This window comes from Syngnathoides biaculeatus, chromosome 17 (assembly GCF_019802595.1).
Source record: "Syngnathoides biaculeatus isolate LvHL_M chromosome 17, ASM1980259v1, whole genome shotgun sequence".
NCBI lineage: Eukaryota > Metazoa > Chordata > Actinopteri > Syngnathiformes > Syngnathidae > Syngnathoides > Syngnathoides biaculeatus.
This window is the reverse complement of record NC_084656.1, coordinates 9,353,854-9,365,153: the sequence shown is the minus strand read 5'-3', so window position 1 is coordinate 9,365,153 and position 11,300 is coordinate 9,353,854. Positions and strand designations below refer to the sequence as shown.

General features: G+C 39.8%; 1 protein-coding gene across 7 annotated transcripts in view; it reads left to right on the top strand.

The window, feature by feature from the left end:
* The first annotated feature begins 504 nt into the window (after window positions 1-504).
* The window catches only part of brinp1 (bone morphogenetic protein/retinoic acid inducible neural-specific 1), a 168,667-nt gene continuing 157,871 nt past the window's right edge, over window positions 505-11,300 (top strand). For 5 of the 7 annotated variants that reach the window (XM_061801365.1, XM_061801367.1, XM_061801361.1 and 2 more), the window contains exon 1: window positions 505-930. The gene's annotated coding sequence lies outside the window, so the exon portion shown is untranslated. Of the gene's footprint in view, window positions 931-6,585; window positions 6,605-11,300 lie in introns of those variants that run through there. The other 2 variants (XM_061801366.1, XM_061801363.1) reach the window with 2 other exon arrangements.

Sequence of the window (11,300 nt, the reverse complement as noted above, 5' to 3'; positions counted from 1 at the left end):
ATGATATTGAGTGTGACTGTTGTCTGTCTCCATGTGCCCTGCGATTGGCTGGCAACTAGTTCAGGGTGTAGCCTGCCTCCTGCCCATTGACAGCTGGGATGTCATATTGAGACAAACAGCCGCACTCACAATCAATTTAGAGTGTCCAATTTTTGGAGTTTTGGGAGGAAGCTGGAGTGCCCAAACGAAAGCCACGCAGGCATGGGAAGAACATGCAAACTCCTCACAGGTGGCTCCGGGAATGAACCGGGGACCTCAGAACTGTGAAACCAACGCTTTTACCACCGTGCTGCCCTGGATATATATATATATATATATATATATATATAATATATATATATATATATCGTTCTTGTCCTCATCCACCCAAAGCAGCCACCCCTCCCCTCGGTTACCTCATCCGGTCTGCACCCCCCCACACCCTCTCCCCCTTTGCCGTCTGCAAGGACCCTCCCCCTTTTTCTCGCCTCCAGTCTTAGCATCAGAACCTCCTCTCCCTCCCACCCTCCACATCACACGCACACACACACCTTCTGCAACCGCAAAGCCCGCTGCTGTGTGACGGGAAGCCACAGGAACGACAGAGAGAACCACCGAGTCTCTCTCACACACACGCACACACACACACGCACTCAGAGAGCGCCTTCCTGACGGACTTTCTTCTCCTCTTGTCATCCTGTGTGCACTGTAGCGATCGAGTCTGGATTTCCTCTCCCCCCGAGTATGAAAAGGATTCCCAGGATTGCCAAATTAGCCGCAATCCAGCAGCAGCAAAGAGCAGCAGCAGCAGCAGCAGCAGCAAAGAGCAGCAGCGGCAGCAGCAGAAGAAGAAGAAGCATCGCCGTCGCCGAGCACCGGATGCTCCAGCAGAAGTTGTTGGCTGCGCAAGTCACACAGGGGCCGAGACTCGGAGGGGAGCGTCTGATTAAGGTGAGTGCTGTGTGCACTCTCCTTGTATGCACGCGCATGTGCCTGGTCAACAGTGTTATTGTGGGCGATGGTGTTTTATGCAAAGGACTTGATTGCATCCAGGATGGATTTCCATTCTCCACACGTGTGCCACATCTCCGTTATTGAGTATGGAACAAGCATGCTCCCTGTAAACCATGGTCAAATCATATCTGCTGGTTTTGTGTGTGTGTGAAAAAAAAAATATATATATATATATACATGTGTGTGTGTGTGTACAAAATGGACGTTTGTGTGCGTCAGCAAGATTCTGATGTGTATAATCTTGTGTGAGTGAGCAGCAAGTTTCAGAACGTTTCAGCAACTGCTTTAAACCAAAATGGCATGTACACAAAAGAGAACAAGGGCATTTCTTCTCAATACACTGTACTAGTTTAAGATCATCGAAGGTCTGTTTTTTTTCAATTTAAAACAAAATCCTTCTCAAAATGAAAAACTATATATTTTTAAATTGCAAAACAAAACAGCGAAAGTACACCTGGTGTCTCATCAGAAAGTTGTCTCACGCCAAAGTTTACCTAAAGTGTGCTGTTCCACCAGCTCACTGCGAGGGGAGCTCATGCTCTTCTCCAATAAAGGTGTCACGGTTCTGGCCCAAGGCGAGATGGATGCTAATGATCCCCCGGTATCAACTAGAATCGTCTTCTGTTGGGGAAAAATGGGTCCCCGGAGCAATTCCAGACTTGAGTTGCGCGCCCCAACACCCCACCCTCTTCTTCTCACATGAGACGGCATTATATTTACAGGAGAGTAAATACACCCCGTGATTGTTTGGCCTCTTCGCTATCTGAAACCCGCTGCCTCATAGACGCAACGCCGCGTTCTATTTGGTCGCCTTTTCATTTACAAAGCGCCGTAATTGTGTTCACAAGGATTCCCACATCATGAAAATGCCAGCATTAGCTTCAGGCTGTATTTGTATCATGGCTTTTAGATGACCCAATGTAGATTTTTTTTTTTTTTCTTTCAAGGAATGTTGTCAGTACTGGCTAATAGAAATTTTGTGACAGTGTTTGAGAATTGAAGGTTAAAACTAATTACAAATGAAAGCTGTGAGCGTTGATGATCGGTCCCTCATGCCTCCTTTTTCCTGGCAAAACTTTCAAATTCTCATCATATTAAGACGCTGATTTCAGCAATTCCGTTATTGGAGTCAATCAAAGTAGGCACCTCGAATTCACTTGTAATGGCTGCTTCCTGCGGAATGTCAGCCATCGGGTTCTTGAGACTTTCTCGTGAGTAAACCTATCTAATGGACTTGATAGTGGCACATGAAGCTGGCTTCCGGGCGAAAAAAAAAAAAAAAAAAAAAGCATTTCCTGGGGGTTACTCGCCATTGAGGAAGTTGAGGTGTGGATCGTCTCAGGGTGGCGTTTCTCAGCTTCCTAACTCTTTTAATCAATATATGACCATATGGCAGTGAGTTACTTAAATTATAGCAGTTCTGCAAAATGATGAGCAAACTTGCATTGGCCAAAAAAAAAAAAAAGGTTTGCGATTTTGTCTAGCCCATCTGTCTTGGTTCTGCTCTCCAGTGGACTCCTTTGGATACATTCTTTAGTTGGAATTTGGTGAAGTACAAGCTCTGGAACGCTCCCAAAATGGCAGCTTCAAATTAACTGTTCAATTATTATTTTCATGTAATTTAAATAATTTGTACCCAACTTTCACAAAGCAAATTTTTCTAAAACATTAAATGAAAATGTATATCATCTAAAAATTAAATACAGCTAAACTCTATTTTTCACATGTTCTCCCCGTGCCTGCGTGGGTTTCCTCCAGGCACTCCGGTTTCCTCCCACATTCCAAAAACATGCAACATTAATTGGACACTCTAAATTGGCCCTAGGTGTGATTGTGAGTGCGGGTGTTTCTCTCAATGTGCCCTGCGATTGGCTGGAGGCCAGTTTGGGATGTACCCCGCCTCCTGCCCGTTGACAGTTGGGATGGGCTCCAGCGCTCCCTGCGACCCTCGTGAGGATAATCAGCGGAAAAAATGGATAGAATTTATGGATGGAAACTGCTGTAACACTACCCACAGTTTTAACATTAAATGATTTTTCACATACCGCAGTTAGTAATACTGCAGTATGAAAATCATTGCCCTTGTGCAAGCCATGAAATCCACCTAAATTGGTTGCTTCAACCAAAAATGTCAGCCTTCCTCTTTAATTCCAGGTGTGGGATTTTTGATAGAGGCGCACCAAATTTTCCATTAATTGCTAAACTGGTTTTTGAGGGTTGATTTTCAGTGAGCACTAGTTTCTTTTTTTTTTCTTTTTTTAAAGCTTAGTTGGAGCATCATGTTAAGAACCCACTTCAGCGCATATATTTTCTTCAACGTAAACGTATTTGCAAGTAATGCTGAGCTTTCTGACATTCGAGCCCTCCCAGAAGGTAAATCTTTCCTTGAAAGAATTATAACTCACAACAACTCCAAGGAGGTCTTTGCACTGGCTTCTGCTCATGCCCTGATGTCTCTTAGTGGTGGATGGTGGTGTAAAAAATATTTTGCTGCTGCATTGGAGCAGAAGGCTGCCGTTGTCCCGAGAGGCTTTGAAAAAAGACAAATTTGAGGAAAAACATCAGGGTCACATAATGACATCCAACAACTGAAAAAAAGCTGCTGAGTCAAAGAAGCCGTGTCACCGACAGTTAAGTCCTGTATTAGTCATACCTTGGCCTAATTTTAATCTTCCTTTCGATGGGGGGAAAAAAATAGTCACTTCAAAACCTGTTTTTACAGCTTCATTGAACAATTATAGCTCTTTTCCTTATTAATGAAAACTAAGTGTAGTACTGTGGCCTGACTGGTGAACACATCTGCTTCGCAGTTCTGAGGACTGGGGTTCAAATCCCGGGGCTTGCCTCTATGGAGTTTGCATGTTCTTCCTATGTCCGTGTGAGTTTACTCTCGGCACTCTGTTTTTTTCCCCATCATCCCAAAAACATGCATGGTAAGTTGATCGAAGACTCTAAATTTCAGATAGATGTGCATGTGAGTACGAATGGTTCTTCGATTGGATGTGCTCAGTAATTGACTGGCGACCAGTTCAGTGTGCACATCACCTCTCGGTTGCTGGCATATACTCCAGCACGGCTGCAACCCTAGTGAGGATATGTAGTAATGAAAATAGATAGATGGATGGATAAGTAGTCAGCCATTGCGTATTTGCTGTGGGTAGAACTCTGGTCATAGCTGGTGTAAAGGCTCTCTTTAAATTGTTAATTTTTTTTCGTTGGCCAAACAGATCACCATTTTAAGGTCCTTCCCACACATAAAAACTCTCCAAATTTTATAGCTGTGTTCATCCTTTAAAGTGAGAATACATTTAGGACCTCAAGAAACCACTTTCACTTCCTAACATGAGATTTGGTGGGCTTGTCTATCATGAGTAGACTCACAAAGTGTGAAGAATGGAAGCTTGAAAAGACACAAGGGTCTGCCATTTTGGCTTGAAGTGTCCTTCAGAGAGACTTATCCTGTAGGGTTTGACCCATTACTACCAAATTTCAAATAGATGCAGTACACAGAGAGGTGATGCTGATTTCCAAAGCTTCTCACATTGTACGGGGGATGTTTAGTCATGCACCACGAAGGCTTAAATGACACATTGCATTTATGCCTGAATTGGCTATATTTGTCTTTTTGGGCTTTTTCAGAAAAATCTCAACATGAGAGTACAAAATACTCAACTGGATTTTCAACAGACAGTGATGACAACACTGCCAGAGGCGCATAAAGTTCAACGTACAGTAAAGGCGCATCTACTAGGGGCAACACATTTAATGGGGCGAGGCATTTAATTGGACAATTGTAAGAAAATGTAGCACACACTCAGATTAAGCTATTTCATATACTGTATAAAAATAATGAGTAAAATATGCATGATAAAGGCAAGGCATTTATTAAGTAGGGGGTACAACTTTAAATGTTATATCATATTTCATCATGACATTTTTATCATTTTTGAGCTTATCTTGTGATCAGTCAGATGACGTAAAACCTCATTTGAACTTAAACTTTGGCTAGCGTATGAATAATTTTTAAGGTATGAAAAATCTCAGTCTTGTAGCTAATTGCAGCTCTGCACTCTATTCAAGTAAGAGGGCAGTTTGAAAAACAAAAGTTTGTGCCGAGCCTTTTGGGAGCCCAGGCAGACACAGGAAATGATCATAATAGAGATGTTTTATTTTTATCAATTTATGAAAGTTCTGCGGCACACAATTACTCCTCTGAAGATTTGGATATGGTCCCTTTCTCTCTTTCACTTTCTGCAGCAGTATCCTTGTTCGATTTTCCTTCAAAGTAGGCAACACCATTTGCATTTTCATTTTTTGCGGCTGCCCCCAAAACCTTAAATGAACAGTGAACTTGCAATAGAAATAGTTGCAGTTCGTTACGATTTCCTGCAAAGGACATTGATTCAAATGTTTTTCTTCTATTTTCACGAGCAGCAGTGCCAGTCCTTGTTTGAATGGCACCCTGTTCGAATGCCCCACCCCCTCCTCACTCTTTTGGCTGAAAATTGTTTATTGTGATCATACTGTGTTGTTTGTTGTTCTCCTGTAACATAATTATTTGTTTTTGTGTTGTCACCCCCACCCGCCCATAGTCAGAGCAGTTGTCTTTGTGTTTTACATGTGTTGTGTGTCCCTTTATTTGCACTGTGTCAATTTTGTTTAATGACCTTGTTTGTTTTTATAGAAGGTTATTAACAGGGTAAAACATTTAACAGCAATTGAAGATCAAATCCATTCTGGTCACATGGTTATTCAGCAATAGAACATCAGACAAAAATATTTCATACTTAAACAAGAAAAAAATCTGTTAATTGGAGATGTGAATCAAATACTATACAGAAGAATAGGCAATAAATTTGATGGCCCTACCTACTAAGGAACCAACATTATAATGCTAAACAGCAACTTAATTGCATATTTTCAAAAATATCACCCTTCCTACTCCAGCAGTTAAGCTGGACTAATTTTGAGGGGAAAAACAAATTAGAAAATGTTCTCACAAACCAGCTTTGACAAAGAATAAGAATAAACACAAATTTTAACCATGCAAGAGTGAAACGGCTAACTTACTCAATCACCACACAATTTTAATGATATATTCTACAACTACAGTGACTTATATTCATCCCTTAATAAGCAGAATAAAAATTATGTCAGAAGTTTTATCAATAACCCAAACCTAAATTGCTAGAAGGCTCTGCATCATTTACACAATTAGCAAAAAAAAAGAACATCATTACCACATTACCGATAATGTTTCATTACCCACTGTGCGTTTTTATGTTATTTCTCAAAAGTATTTTCTGACAAATTGACTGTCTGCCGTTGTACTAAAGAAGCTCTAACTAGCCGAGACAAATTCCTTGTGTTTTTTTGATGTACTTAAATAAAAATGATTGTAATTCTTATTCTGATGATTAATTTTTGAGAGGGTATTTAGACATCTCATTAACCCTGACACAATTTCATACACCTATGAGCAATATCCCAACAGGTAGCGCTTCAGGTGATGATGGATTTCCCACTGTTTTTTTTTTTTTTCTCTTTCTAGCATTTCTGTTCTGGACTACTGTTGAACCACTATTTTTCACAACATTGGCAAAGATAAAAGGTAAAGTCCTAATTAGAAGCTTTACGAGGATGCCTGCAATAAAACTACTACTGAAACCACGGAACGACCCCTTTATTCAGCTAATTACCATTTTCTCTTACTAATTAATACGGACATCAAAATCTTTGCCAAGGCTTTATCTAACAGAATATAACAAAAAATATTTAAGCGTGGAACTCCACTGACAATATCAAGTGACTGAAAAACCTAGTAAGTATGTCTCAGTGTAATAATCTATAGCATAATGTTTCATTTACAAAGGAAAAACTAGATAAGAATGCCTTCACTCAACCCTGCTATTTGCACTGTTTAATGAACCACTGACACTAGCAATACAGCAAACTACTACTATTAAAGCTACGTGCACTCCTGTCAGAACACACAATTAATATTTAAACAGATTATATTCTTCTTTATTTACAAGAACTCAAGTCACCACTTCAAACAGTTTTTAAACTCATTAAGACATTTTTACTGTGATCAGAATATGCTATCAATGGGTTAAACTCAACAATATTCCCTGTAACGACTAATTTATGGAATCCTGGAGCAAAAACCCACACTTTCCTATCCTGACAAGGAATATCAAATATCTAGTCATGAATATCTCGGTGAAAATTACAGTTAAAATAATCTAAATCACATACCTCCACTAGAAAAAAAAAAGTGATGATTTAAGATGTTGGAACAGCCTACCTAGTTATTAATTCTCAGAGATCTCATTCAAACTCATGATGACATGGTTCCAAATGCTAAACTCTGCCATTTAAATTTTTTGCTCTAAAAATAATAAAAAGAAAATTTAATTAGCCTATCCACCCTTCAGAAAGTTAAAAAAGGGGGACTTGAGGCACCAAACTTCAAACACTGTTACTTAATACCAAATAAAGTACCTCAGTAGCACTAAATTTTCAGACCTCACATTTATCAGCGCAAGTCTCAAATGGTCTAGATCTTACAAATATACTCAACCAATACTTCTAATTTGAGCAGTTTCCAAAATAAATAGTACTGTTAAACTGAAAATATAAACAAGGTAGCAACATTAACCATTGCCAAAATCTCGTCATAGACTACACTTCTCTCCCAAACCTGATAAACAAATGGATAACTTCAAAACTGCTCCCCTTTCATAAAAATAGTGAACCTTGTAGCTTCATTCAAGTTTGCCTGCGAAAGAATGTCGTACAGAAATGTGATATAATGTGTAATATGTATGTATGTATGTATATAATGTGTCCAAATCACATCATCTCATTTTAGAGTCCTGTGCATGCCATAGCTTAATTTGCATGTACTTGAACCCCTACCCTTCTTGATCTGTGGTGTGACTTTTTTGAGAAAGATGGGCCTATTTCCCCCTCCTGCTCTTCAGTCTGGTTGTATCCATGTTGCCCTCCTGGGAGGTCGGGGGCTGCTCTCAGTCCCTGGGGGCCAGCAAAGTGCCTTTAGAGGTCACCACATTCCTCTCCCCTCTCCTGGCATCTTATTTCGTCATTGCTCATGATATCATTGCTTGGATTTGGCGGGCATTGGTGATGCTTTGGGGCCTGTTGGTGACTGGGCCCCCATGCTCTCAGGAGGCGGTTGTAGCAATGGGGAACACAAGGTGGTTGCGTGGATGGAATTGGGAATGGGGCACAGTGGTCTGGTACCCATGCTCCTCCCTCCCTTTGGAACTGGTCAGGGCGCTTGGGTTGGTCCTGGTGACCGCCTTGGGTCCTAGGGAGTAGGTAGAGTCCCTCTGGTGAGGTCCCCTTGTGGGATGGGCTTGCTAGCTTGGCCATGCCTTACTGGTGGAAGGGGGCTGGACCCTTCCTCAATGTGCTGGATCAGCAGCTCCACACACAAGTTGAATAACAGGCATGTGATAGATGGGTTCATACATTAATAAGTTTTCATAGCCTCGGTTTAGGACTCATTTTTTTGTCCTGGGACCACTAATTATAACACAGGTTGTATTAAGATACAGCTCACAGGTTGTTACTAGCATTTAGACATTGTAAAAGGCATCCCACCGCACCAGTCATTAAGTACCACTGCATTGCTCATTTCCCACATCTTGTCCTGCCCTTTTCTGGCTTCTCTTGTCTCATTCTGTTTTTTAGTTGCTGCATGTTCATACCAGGTGGGTCCCCCCTCCATCCATAAATAATAAAATATGACTAACGTTACTTGTGGTCAAATATCTAGACTGTCTTACCATTGTTCTGCTGTGGTTCTCACCCCTTGTCCCCTCTGTCCTTTTGTCTGTCCCCTAAAATATTTTTCTGCCTCCCTATGTTTTCATTAAACAGCATAATAATGAAAATGAAAAGTGATACACACACTAACGGAGTATATCAAACTCCCCAGTTAAACATCAAAACTGTTGCAGCACATAAGGCTTACAAGGATTTATATACGTTTTGTGCTGGAACAGTTCCAAAAAAAAAAAAACAAACAAACAAAAGAAACAATCCCCCACCCCACAAAAAAATAATCTGGCATCTGTTTCGTTATATATATATATATATATATATATATATATATATATTTAAATTATTTTTTAATATATTTTGTTATATATACTGTCCATAAGTCCTGATGCTTAAACTGCATCGCATACACTGCAATTGACAGCATTTCAAAAGCCATTTTATTTTATGTGCAAAAGTCTTGTCAGCAGTGAGCATCTGTCACTATAATGGATGCAAAATATGTCCAATGTGTTTATCAATACAATATACATGTACAGCATGTGATTATGTGAACACATTAACTTTAAAAACGAGCATTCCATAGTATTCTACCCCTCCATTTTTTTACAGTGCAAAAGTAGCCAAACTATTAAGAAGAAGAATGCTTATTCAATTTATGGAAATGGAACGGCCTTCTAGACCTGATTGTTATCCAGTTGAATTTTGTAATCCCAAACTAGTCTAATTGGCTGCTCCATTTACCTGATATAGGCCATTAAGACTTTGGGTATTATGTTAACCCTTCACTTATTAATTATGTGATTGGATAGACCCTATTTATACAGTATATAGCCCTTAGTAGCAATCACAATTTTAAATGTAGAAAAAATGAGGTTGTAATTTGGCGTTGATTATACAAGTGATTCACTATCAACTCGTTTGCCAATTAATTAGGGATGTAAAAATAATGCTATTAATCCTGCCTTCACAAGGCTTTTAATCATTTTTTTCCTTTTAATGATATGTTTCCAGAGAGGTATGGGGGATACTTTAATTCTTACTTTGGGAGCTGTAATTAGCTGGTGAGCTTCAACTGAATTATATGAAATACAGTTGATGATATACTACTTGTTCTCAAGATAAATATACAGATTTTCACATAAATCACTCTTTCTATCTTTAAGTGTCTGCGTATTAATATTTCATGTAATCGCTCACAACGCCTCACAGAAAAATGAAATAAAAAAAAAAACACTCTCCTGTTGTGAAATTAAAATGAGATTTCCAGAGATGGTGAACCAAAATGATTTTTGTGCGCTGTAGTTAATCATTATCAGTCACAGCTCGTGCACAGGTGAGCCGACTTGGGAGACAGAAATGGGAATGCGAGAGGATTTATTGTCAGCCTCAAGTGGCGCTGATGTTTGCAGGTGACAAGAGAGGAAGAGGCTGTAATCATGTCCCTTGGAGGGCAAAGTCACAATATGGCAGGAGACTGGACGCAGTTTCAGTAACCTCATATGTAGTATTACAGTATTATTCATTGACAGATTGATGGCTAAAACCTTTTCCAACTGTAGCTATATTGTATAATAACTCAGATTGGGATATATTTGTCCTGTATGCTACTACTTATTGTTCGGACTAGGTTGGGTATCACACCCCAGTATTTTTGCAATATTTTGTCAATCCCGATATCTTCGCTCTTTGGCAAGAATCCATCTGGCAAGTAGCTTTACAGAGCATAAACACAATTAAAACGCATGGAGGCAGCAGTTGAAACACTATACTGTGTGCATGTGGCACATAGTTCACCCCCACTGGCCCCCTGTACTGCCGCCACATTGACAGTTTCACCGAACAAGCGTGGAACACGAGTGTTTGTCGTTTACTCGGAACACGTTCAAAGAGGCTGCAGTTCAAAATATACCACAGCATAAATGAAGTGACAAGGAAATCCGCCATTTACCTGAGCAGCTCTCTCAACGTGGGTGCCATTAGCAAATCTGGAGGTGAACTTAAGAGCTCAGTAACCACATCCTTTCACATTCAACCTGTGGGGAACATTGATTGGATCGCAATTAATGTACATTTGTGGTCAGCGGATGTTACTTCCTTGCCTGTCGCTATGGTAGCACCAACCACACTTGCCATAAATCTCTACCTTAATTTCAATGTTATCATTCAGTGTGAATCTACCTATTAAGCGTTAGTAATGCGGAAAAAGATGTCCGTCAACATCTTGGATCCACTGATGTAGTTTTTCATTATTTTGCATGTCAATGAAAATGCTTGTGTTTATAAGGCAAACATTATCTGAGGCCTCTGGCATTCCTGCATTTAAACAAGACTTCCTCAGGGTGAGGAATATAATTAAATGCTTAACAATATATATTTTTTAAATTCTCAGCTATTTACCCACTCTTATACCACAACTTGTAAAAAAAAAAAAAAAAAATCATGTTGAAGGACACTTCATTTTCTGTTAAATTAAAAAAAGAATAAAAACATTGCTG